The 12,305-nt window shown below is 36.8% G+C and overlaps 1 protein-coding gene across 1 annotated transcript in view; it reads right to left on the reverse strand.

Annotated features, from left to right (window-relative positions):
• FAR2 (fatty acyl-CoA reductase 2) overlaps nucleotides 1-12,305 on the reverse strand; it is a 95,165-nt gene that overhangs the window by 47,381 nt on the left and 35,479 nt on the right. The window lies entirely within an intron of this gene.

Raw genomic sequence — 12,305 nt, forward strand, 5'->3', positions numbered from 1 at the left:
TGTATACATTAAATGGAATTTTAAAGCCCGGTTCAATGAACAGAAAAGAAAGATGACTTGAAGTAGCTTATCTTATTAGCATCCATGAGGAGTGGTGCAGAATCTGAACTTTAAATGGTAAACTTATTCAAATGATTTCACAGAAATATGTTCCAAACCAGCTGGTTCACATAGCCTCTCGGGGACTGTACATCTCAACGTGACAGGCTAAGTCTCTTGCATTTTGTACGGGAGAGTCCCTGGAGATTAGGATTTCAAAGACAAGAGACCTGGCTTAACATCCAGCCATTACTAGTATGCACTTCATCCTCCACACATCCATTTATCCATCTTTTTTTCATTTGTTCATTCACTTAAGTAACATTGATCGATCACCTAGAGTTTCCCAGGCACTAGGTATAAAAAGTGAATCCATCATCTCTGCCCTCAAAGAGCCCAAGCATGTGATATAAAATTGATACTGAACACAAATGCAGCTAGAGACAAGATCAGACCGATTTACTCATTCAATTATAATATCCAGAGCACATAACGATGACTAAAGTCTCTGCCCTTGAAAACTCCATCTCTTGTACAGCGGAAAACTCATGTACACGGATATATGAGATAGAACATGGTAAGAGAAAAAACAAAATGTCCTTCCCATGTTTCTACCACCCATCTCTTCCCTTCCAGCCTCATCGACCCAACTATAAAATGGACCAGGTTCTCTCCAGCCTTTTAAAATTAAATCCTCCCAAGAATATCATTCCCATTTTATAAATGAGGAAACCATCTGATGAGGGCTGTCACTTGCCTAAGATCATAGCTAGTAAACAGTAGAGCTAAAATTCAAATCCACATCTGCCTTATTTAGGTGGACCTGCGCAATTCAAACACATGTTGTTCAAGGGTCAACTATACATTTATTCAGATATTTCCTGAGTGACTATTTATTGGCACAAGTTATGATCAGTAGTTACCATTAGGAAATAATGATTTCCAGTTTATCATATTATATGGATTTATGTATAATTAACCTCACATTAACTTTTTAAAAAATATAATTTCCTACATAGTTCAAGAATAATTAGGTGGTTTGTGGCTGTGACTAAGCTTCTGGAATTTCACTACATGAAGTGGTTTTACTTTGTATGGATACTTCTCATAAATACTGTGTCTAATTTTTGATAGTACCAAATTCTGGTAACCCACATGTCTGCAAAAGAACTGTATGTTTTTAAATATAAGCATAATCTTTTGGTGCAAACAATAATTTATGATACAATTTTGTAGCAAGTTTTTAGTGTTATTCTATGAATCAATTATCTTTTTGATGGACTAAGCTCATGATGTTAATCAAGCCTTCTTGTTAAAGATCTTCACACATTCCAACTGTTGTTTCCACATAGTTTCCTTGGTTGAATAAAAGTTTGAGATATAGTTGTATGGACTGGGAAATAGAAATCTTCAACTTTATTTCTAGGCTCTGCTTGAATGAGTTTGAGTAAGTTTTTTAACCCATATGAGCAGCAGAAAAAAATGACTATCTTATATAAAAAAAGAATTAGGGCACCTTGATATATAACCCTTTCATGACTGAGCAATACAATATATTTATTAATCATTGGTAAACTATTCTACTACCCATCCATAAATTCATACTATACATTTTAAAAAATCCTTTAAATAGCCATTCGTTTTACTGTTGAGAAGCAGGAACACAGGAAAAAATAACTTTTAAAAGCTGTAGTTATTTATTTGACAAGATGTGTCCCCATTCTACTTCACCCAATACATGTGTTGTTTTTGGTGACATCTTTGAACTCTGATACTTGTAGTAAATATGTAGAAAGTCTCTTTGTCAAAATGACCTTAGTGCAAACTAGAAGGTGTTGAAGCACAGACTTAGGCTCTGGGTGGGTTGAAGCCATGCTCTGCTGCTTCCCAACTGTGTTATCCACATTGTATTATTATTAGAAATGAGAATTCTCAAGTAAGCAGATTATTTTATGTATCGGTTTAAGAAACAAAAATGAATCTTAGGGACAACACAGGTTTATATTAATGATATACACTAAGGTATGAAGTATGATCTGGGATCAGAAGACATAGTCTTCTACACCAGCACTTCTCTTACCACTTAGATCTGCATGAACTGGGATGCTCATTAAAATGCATCTACCTGGGCCCTACCTCAGACTTCCAGAGATGGAAGTTGTGCATAGGCTCAGGAGTATGGACTTCTGCTCACCAAGGCCAGTTTGGCTGCAATACTCTCAGGAATTAACCCCTCCCTGGTGCCTCTTCAGGAATGAAAGACAGGGAATACAGCAAGCAACACAAGTCCTGCTTCTGGAATACACAAGAAAAGGAGACTGCTTCTCATTTCAAATGTTGACATAAGAAGGAAAGGAAAAATTTTACATTTCATACATTTTTTTGAGAAGTAGCTCCAAATACAACATCAAAGGAAACATTGGGAGCATTGTCAGGTCACAGTGAAGTCTGGAAAAAATACCTCAGTATGCAAAAATTAAAAAAAATAAAATAAAGGAATCGAGCTACAGAAACAAGAGGAGGGAGGGGGAAACAATTTGATTGTTCCTGCCCAGAAGAAAAAGGAACTAAGTAATATATAAACACAAAAACAAAAACCACCGCTTGTAGAATATCTAGGTAAAATAACTCTAAAATTTACAAAAATTCCTTCTTCATTTCTTGAGAAAGTATTTTTAGATTTGTCCAATATAAAGTAAAAAATCACAGTTATACTTAAGGAAGAAGAAAAGTAAAGTGCATTTTAGCATATGTTTACATACATACACAAACATCTACACATTATATCTATATTCTCACATATATACATACTTTATATATGTAGAATATATATAGCTTAATTTTTCTTTAGTACAAATTCGGAATGACATTATCAAAACCAGCCCTTAAATACAGAATAAAATTTCTAGCATTAAAATAATGTACACCTTTTATCTATAAATAATGACATAGTTCAGTTACCCTTATCAATTACATCATCTCCCCTCCTCCTCCCATTGAAAAATTGTACCTGAAATTGATGTTGGCCTAGATGTTGTTGGAAGCAGTTTTAACAGATATAGTCCCTTTTCAATAAAAGCTTACAAAGAGAAAAAGACGATGCTAATAAAATGTAAAATTATGATAATTACACATAGAGAATTCTAATTCGGAGCTAAGAGAAAGGTAAAAATCCTTTTAAGGAGATCGTTTCTTTTTTGCTCAGGAAAGGAAAATATGAGCATGTTTAGTTCTCAGAACCATCATTTCTCACTCTCTATATGACAGAGAGAGAGCGAAGGGATGGAGAGGGGGAGGGAGGAGGAGGAGGAAGAGTAGGAGAAGGAGGAGGAGGGGAGGGGGGCAGAGAGGAGGGAGAGGGGAAAAAAAGGGTATTATAGAGGAAAGTGAAGTGATAGAAAGTCTCTCAGGAAGAAGGAATTTGAACTAAAAAATTCTGCTATGTAAATGGTGAGGCAAGAAAATGAAGTGTCTGGTATGGAATGAGCAGCCATGACAGGCGAGGAGCAAATTAGCCCAGGTTTGAAGAACCCAGTGGGAGCCAGAATCAGAATGGGAGGTGATCAGGAGTATTGGTGTATCTGTTGTGTCATCTACATTGATATAGAAGAATTTGGAGTGAAGAGGAAGATGGTGACTCAGATACCAAAGCTATGAAAGAGTATGAAGGAATAACCAAGATGCTGATGAATGGCAGTGATACTAGGTAGAGTAACAATTATATGGCGTGGCCTAGGAAAAAGATGTCTGGAGGTATAATGTATAGGACCTAATAAAATGCTGAACACCCTCCTGACCATGGGAAAAGAAGAATAAACTATTTGAGATAGCTCTTAACAGGATATTCAAATTTCAAAAAAGTAAAGAGATAAAAGGGCTTCCACAAATATTATAGAAAGATTAGGAGGGATGCAGTAGGAAGAAAAAACTACAAGAAGGGAAGAAAAGAATGTGGAGATGAGAGCACAAGGAAGGACAGATGACTAGAGAGGTTTGCAATTTGGATGTTATCCAAGAGTGGAAAGAATGAGACCAGCCTGAAGTTGGTTCAGGGTGAGTGCAGATCCCTGGTGTGTTGAAAGCTTGATGAGAGATGACATTCACATTGCTGAGCTTTTGTTCCAGTTTTCAAGGAGAAAGTTGGTGAGATAATGTTTTTGAAGAAATCTTAGCCTAGAATTGCAAATAATTAGTTCAATCCTAGAACCTTGTATTGCAAACAGCATTTGTCTCTTCCCAGGAATAAACTGCAAAATCTGAATTCTTGGATCCTGACTCCCAACCCCTTAGAGATATGCTCTTTTTCAGCATTGCAGACCATAATATCATACCCATATCTTCTCTGGACTTTTGAAATCTATGTTCTCAAAGTTTCTGGGTGTGCCCCATGTTCTCAAGGCTCTCATCAACTCTGTTCTGTTGCCACACCTGTACAATCTCTCCTCTTTGATTAAGAGATCCTTGATGGGGTGGGTTGTTTCTTTTTTATCTTTGTATCCCCAGCAATTTGAGCTATGCATGGCAGATGACAGGCACACAATGTGTGTTTGTTGAATGAATGAAGCATAGAAATAAATCTACTTGTATCTACACCACCCTTTGCAACAGAGGGAAAAGCTTCCTCTCTTTGTATTTTGGGTTCATCCCTCTACTTGTGTTTGTATTCCAACTCCTCCAGTCTTCTCTGAGAGCTATATGATTGATTATTCCTTCTCTCTTGCATTATCAATCTGCCCCACTCAAAACTATTCTTTCTTTCATCTTTGGAATATCTTTCACAAATTACTCTCTCCTGCCTAGACCTCACCCTTGAGCTTCAGGCCATGGAGCACAATTGCTTACTTGACATTTCACTTCTATATCACGAAGGCACCTTAATCTTAGGATCTTTTCCCTAAGGACAGATTCTTATTCCAGTTTTTTTTTCCCTCCTGTAGTCTTGAATGAAATCACTGTCTACCCTTTAGTACAAGCCCAAAAGTCAAAAGTCACCTTTTTCACTTTCTTCTCTCTAACCTCCCTACCTACCCATTATAAATTACTGACAGTCGCCTCCTGAATTTGTCTAATCACCTACCTTTCCACAACCACCACAAGCACGTGACCTAAGCTACCACAATATCTTGCCTGAGTTGTCATGTATTATGGAGAGTGGGTTATAAGATGACAAGGTCCTTACAATCTGCAAGGTCAACCAAGGGTTGCCTCGCCTCTGCAAACTCTTTCTGAGAACAAGAAAGTATAAACATAGCCACAGGCAGACAAACAAGCTGAAGGCCATGAGAAGCTATGGCTTGGGAAAAGTAGAAGAAACAGTGACTAAGTCGTTATGACTAAGGGAAACTGCTTATGCCAACTAGTATGTTCCTGTATAAAAGCAACTTGCAAAAATAAAACTGCGCCATTGTCCACCACCAGTGGGCAGTGGACCTCCTGATTCCAGCTTTCTGTCTTTCTTTTCTTCATCTCCCACCATTCTTACTCAGGTTTATTTTCCAGGGCTGCGCTGGACATGGCAGGATTTACCACTTGCTGGACTCGGCCATGTATACTAATAAGTTTTCCTACATCCGCTCATAACCCACATAAATTTGTCTGCCACACTGCAGCCAGTTCCAGTTTGGAAATGAAAATCTGATACCCTCTAATATCCCTAAATACCTCATATCTTTCCATTGCTCTTAGGATAAGGCTGAAATCTCCAAGGTGACCTCAAAGGTCTGATGTGGTTTGGCCTCAGCCCATCTCTCCAGCAGATTGGACAATCTCTGTACTTGGACATGGTCTCCCATACTTGCTCTGCTCAGACATCCTGTCTTCTTTCATGTCATTCTCCACTCACCATAGGACTTGGCACATGTCTGACAGGCACCCAAACTTAAAAAACCTCAAAACAAGCTCGTGAACCACCTCTTTTAACCTGCTCTTTTCATAAGCTTCCTCATCACTGTACATAAAAACTTTGTGTTACTCAGAGCACCTTTAAGCGGTTCTTGCTGCTCTCACACTTGCTCCACTAATATAAAGTCTGTTCTCTATATATTAGTGCAAATGACCCTTCTCAAGGGCAAGTCAGGTCTGTCACTTCTACAGTTAAACTCTCCAATGGCTGCCTTTCTTACTTATATAAAAGATGCTGAATGATTTGGCCCTATTATCTCTCTGATGACATCTAATACCACTGCCAACCATCCTGTCCTCCCTGCTACACTCTCCTTACACACTCAGACCTAGTCTCTTTGGTTCCTAGAACATGCCCAGGGATGCTCTACTCCTGGCCTCAGCTCTCATTCTTCCCCCAACATAGCTGATGACTTGCTGCCCACCTTTAAGATTTCAGTTCAACGGTAGCTTGTGTCACCTGTAACATATCCACCTCACCTCCCACCACTGTACTCCCTACTCAGGTTATCCTTTATTTTTCTTCATAGCACTTTTAACCACCTGACATCATTTTTATTTGGTCATTTGTTTATAGTCTGTTTCATTCCCTAACTAAAACATGGGCAGGAAATTTGTTTTGTATACTGCTGTCTGCTCAGTACCAGCCTGATACATAGAATGACTGCATGATGGATGTTGTTCCCATTATTGGAATGTTCTCCAGTCTACTTTAGTCTTATCAATACCCAGTCATCTCTCAGATATCAGTTTACGTCTCACTTCTACTGAGAAGCCTTCCTTGACCTTTCACATTCAGTTTAATATGTAGTGAAAACTCTTCCCACACACCTTTCTCTGTTAGCACTTATAGCAGTTGTAATTTGACATTTATCTGTATAATTACTGGTTAAAATTGCTCCTCCACTAGACTTTAAACTCCATGAGGGCAGGAACACTATCCACTTTTGCTCAACACTGTACCCTCAGGATTTAGTGCAGAGCCCAGCACTTGATAGGTATTCAGTAAAGATTTTTTGAATGAATAAATCAACAAACAAATGGATATGGTCTTTTAAAAAGTTTCTGACATATTTACTTCACCAAGCAATTTCATTTTGTTACTCAGGACAACTTCGTTTTTCACTGTATTTTCTTTAAATTGAGAGCTGGAACTGTCAGCAGATACATCATGAATTTAAAGTGAGATTGCTAGTAGAGTAATGCCTGTCTAGACTACCTGTGGAGCTCATTTAAAAATCAGATTTCCAAGCCTCACATCTGCATTTTTCATACAGATCTATTAAAAGATATCAGATAGATTTCAGGAACTTCACACCTTATCTTATTTTGTTTCATCATCATTAGAAAAATTAAAAACAGGCTACAACTTCAAAGTACATCAATTCTGATACAACAGGTAAACCGCAAACGGAAGCTCAGCATGCCAAACTCTGTGGGGAAGATGGGCTTTAGAATAATACACTCTATTATGGGTGGAAATGCTTTTAAAAATAGCCATTGTTGACTACCTGCAAAAAATGCCCAAACTGAGTAACTACAGAAAGAGCATTGCTGAGTTTCTGCAAATGAAGGAAAACAAAAACAAAAACAAAAAAAAATCCTTAATTTTCTATTTTCCTTCTACCCAAGATAAAGACATTCTTTCACGAGTTTCACCCTAAGATGCTGCAGATGCCATTCAGGGATAGCCATACTTCGGGATGTTTTTCTACTAGAATATGATGGGGAAAAATAGATAAATCATTACAAATATAATTTTATAGCAAGTTTCTCATGAATATTTTTAATAGTACAATACATAAAATAATTTGTTTAAAATTTAAACCTTTAGAGTAAATGTAATCTTAAGAAAGGAGGGTGCCATTTTTCAGAAGAAAAAACAAAGCCATCACCCCAATATTTTAAAATTAAAAATCCTGACTATTTTTTGTTTCATTTGGAAATAAAACAACTAATACGAAAGGTTGAAATGTAGTTCTATTATAATATTTTGCTGAAAAGGTAAATTAGGTTAGTAAAGATAATGAGGTTTGAAAAACCTACTCTTTATAAAACAAAACAAAACAAAAAACAAAACAAAAGCCATTTTTATTAACCTTAGCAAAGTACATCAATGAAATACACAGTTTTTCGCTATTATTCTGTCTTAGTGTTAAGTCTAGTGTTAAGGGGCAAATGTTAAATGCCCTGGGAAACTAAAGACAACATAAAAATCCCTAGAAAAGGAAATTTTTCCTGCAGTCAAGAGAATGATGCTTTTTCAGATGTCTCCTTGGCTGACACTAAAATTTCTTATTTCATAGTGTTCTTGAAAAATTGATTGATTAATAAAGCAATCAGCATGGATAAAACTTTCTGGAAATAATCAGTTGTAATATGCGTAAAAGGCAAAATGGCAAATAATAATGCAGGAAGTCTTGAAGCAAATGCTATGAATATATAGAATATCTGCTCAATAGAGAAGAAAGGGGGCTACTTCTTATCCATAATTTAAAATTACCCATTTATTGTTTATTACCTCTAAGAAAGATGGAAAGGAAAATGCATGTTAATTATCAGGAGTGAGATAATAAGAAACCACTGTGTCAGGAATAATGGACAAACCATTGATATATTACCCATTTATACTGACAATGTTCTGTTTCAGAGGTCTTCATTATAATGTTTCTATTTCCTTTAATTTAAATCCCCCTCTCATAATTTTTAAATAAATTTTTTAATATTGCCAATCAAATGCCTTAAACAAAATATCTTCCTAGCTCTTAGCAACCAAAGAGCCAAATCTGTTGACAAACACCAGAAATCAGAACTATAACAATTATAGCACATCTTGTGCTCTGAAGAAACTGGAGCATCTCCACCCTCTGAGAGGTCTCTCATTCCTCACCAAAATAGAAAAAATAATCTCCTTATAAAGAGGAAAGGTGATGTTTGCTTTTAATTTTATTTTCTGATCTTATTCTTTTTAATGTAAGTAAAATACATTTTTTAAATATTATGTTCTATGTTCTTTCTTTTTTTAATTTTATAATTGTTTTCATATTTTTATTTTTATTTTTTAATTAAGTTTATTGGGGTAACATTGGTTAATACAGTTATATAATTTTCAGGTGTATGTTATAATTTGACATCTGTATATTCTATTGTGTGTTTACCACCCAAAGTCCAGTTTCCTTCAGCTACCATATATTTGATCCCCTTTACCACTTCACCCTCCCCCTATTCCCCTATATTATACCTCCTTTACCTCGTCTCCCTCCCGCTCCTACCCTCTCCCCACCCTCTGGTAACCACTAGTCTATAGTCCATTTCCATGAGTCTCTGTTTGTTTCTCCTGTTCATTTGTTGCTTTTAGGTTTATATTCCACATATAAGTGATATCATGTGATTTTCAACTTTTTTTGTCTGGCTTATTTCACTTAGCATGATTATCTCGTGGTCCATCCATGTTGTCGCAAATGGCAGTATTTCATCTCTTCTTATGGCTGAGTAATATTCCATTGTATATATGTACCACAGCTTCTTTATCTAATTATCTATCGTAGGACACTTTGGTTGCTTCCATGTCCTGGCCACTGTGAATAATGCTGTTACGAACATCAGTGTGCAAATATCTTTTCAGATAGAGGCAGCTTCTTTATTTCTCCCAGTCCACCGCCCAACACCTGGGGCTCTGTCTTGTGGTAGCTCTTATGCACAGATCCCACACTCAGACGTGCTGGTGTGTAGTTTGGGTGGTTTTTGTTCAGTTTTAGATGTTTAGCTTATTGTTGTTTTAAGGGGAGAGATCTGGGGATGTCTCTCATTCTGCCATGTTTCTGAAATCATATATTCTTTAAATATACCACCTCATTACGCTTTTGCATGATGTTCTACCAGGTTATCTCCACCATCTTTTCAAATGGCACTGAGGCAGGACAGGCAGTGCAGGGAAACCTCTCCCCCTCCAGGATATGGCTCCCAAAATTTTTCCTTTCTTCAGACTTGCCCCAGTTTTAGCCCCGGCAGGTGGGGTTATAAGCCTAACCCAGTCTTTTCCAGCCTAGGTGCCATCTTTGGCTGAGGCATGACCTTTGACTAATTACAATATCATTATAATCTCATCCACATTGCAAATGCATCAGCACTCATCATCCACCTGACACCATGACAATTCTGGGAATGCCATATGAAGAAGAAAAAGTGGGACCGAGCTTCCCACCTACTGAGAAGAGACGACAAGGGTACCTCAGCACCACATTTTCCTGGGCTCTGCCTCCAGGGAAAACACAAAAGTTTATAACCAGCTATCATGGTGTAACTTGCGTGCTCCTGCTCTCTCTTGAGTAAGCCCACACTCCCTCAAGTGTGTACTTTCGCTTTAATAAGTTTGTGCTTTCCTGCTTGCTGTTCACCTTGCATTTGAGTTCTTTCTTGCAGAATAGGGCAAGTATCTGGTCACTGGACCCCTACGCTCTCCAGCCATTTGTCTTTCCCTTGAATTCTTTTTTGCAGAATAAGACAAGAACATTTTCAGTAATGGTATCATTTTGCTCTAAAAAAATTTATTAGTGTCCTATATTATTATTGAAAATATTAGCCTAGAGGAATTTAGAGGCTCCACACACTGGCTCCAAACAAGAATGGGACTAGGACTAATATGATTTCAAAGTGGAATAAAAGAAGTACGAAATTAGATATATATTCAAACTCTCTAAGAAGAAGGACAGAAAATATATGTCCACTCTACAATATAAATCAAAATGATTTTGAATGGATTAGAATTTCATTTTGGAAGAAACTCACCATCATAAATAGGTTTATGATTCCAAAATAGTTCTGAAAGGAGACTTACAGTTTAAACGTTTTTCCAGAGCAAAATTTGCATATGAACTTTTGCTAATTAACCCCTTACAGTTACTTTAGTAACAAAGACCTTGTCCCAGTACTTTGTGAACCTTCACCTTTAGAAGTGAAAAGAGAAGTTTAAATCTGAAGAAAATTCTCAGCTTCTATGCTATTAAATTAACAAATGAAGCAACTACAGAGGTTTAACTATGGGTTTTGGGAACAAGACTTCTAATTCCCCTTTCTCCCTGTTCCTTTATTCTGAATTGATTTAGTGCATGGAGGAAACCATATAATTAAACCAGAATGATATCTAAATTCTGTGAAAATGATTAAACAAGAAGACCATTAGAAGAGGTTGCTTTAGTCCTTAGTAGCCCGCATGAGCAAACCAAAACCTAAGCCTGTAATATTTCAAAGTCAAAGGAGTCAAAGGAAACCTAAGGAGAACCAATCATCAACAACCAATTAGGCTTTCCAAAATAATGCATTTATTTAAGCTATAGCCAATCGAATAATTTCTTTGCTTTACTTCTGCCTCTTCTGTATCAAAGATTTTACCCTAGATCCTGTCTGTGGAGGGCTTCTAACCTTTTTTTGCTTTGGCGCTGTCTGACTCTAATAGATTTTTCCACACAAAACTCAAATTTTTTAATATGCCTAGTTTATCTTTTAACACTTCTCAGTGCAAATATCATTCATAGCATTTACTATGAAGACAAATGTCCCATATGCACTCAATTATTTTCTCGTATAACCCTTACAATAATTTCATGAGGTGACAAATAAGGAAGGACTCTCAGCCAGCCTAGGGAGCTTAAGTAACTCGAGCAAGTCCAATTACAGAAGGCGAAGAGCAGAAAGTTGAACCCAGGAACTCTGGCTCCAGAGTCTGTTTTCTTTTATATGAATCTAGTAAGATGCCCTTGTCTCTAGGGTAAAGACATGCTCTTTCATGTCCACATGTTGTAATTCAGTTTGGAAATAAGGGCATCGCAAGCATTTTAAAAATTAGAACAAGGCGAAGCCTTAAAGCGCCTGAAGTTGCACTAACGTGACAACTATTGAGCAAAGCTCTGGCATCTCTACTCTAAGAAGAACATAATTGCCCTCGTTAGCTTTTGCTGTTAATCTTACAATTTCTACATCAGCATTTTTCCTACTGTCTTATTGAATAGCTGTTCTATAACTGTAAACTTTGATCAATGATAATAATAACTATAGCTAAGATTTTTTTGTCCCAGGGCTTCTGCTTAGGGCTTCACATCTATTAAATGAATCCATTTAATCTTTATAAGAATGCTATGAAGCTGACATAATTATGACAGATGAGAAAAGAGAGGCTTAAAGAGGGTAAGCAAGCAACTTTCCCAAAAGTTTTCTTTTATTTACGAAGTTAACTAATTACTTGTTAATCAACGTTATTTTCATATCCCTTCATTTCAAAAAAGGCCATCATGCAATTAAATATTCGGTGACCCTTCAGTGAGTCCATGCAATCATACGTCTTCTATACTATTTCACTAATTCTACTT

The sequence above is a fragment of the Pteropus medius genome, unplaced genomic scaffold, assembly GCF_902729225.1.
Source record: "Pteropus medius unplaced genomic scaffold, Ma_sr-lr_union100, whole genome shotgun sequence".
In the NCBI taxonomy this organism is placed as follows: Eukaryota; Metazoa; Chordata; class Mammalia; order Chiroptera; family Pteropodidae; genus Pteropus; species Pteropus medius.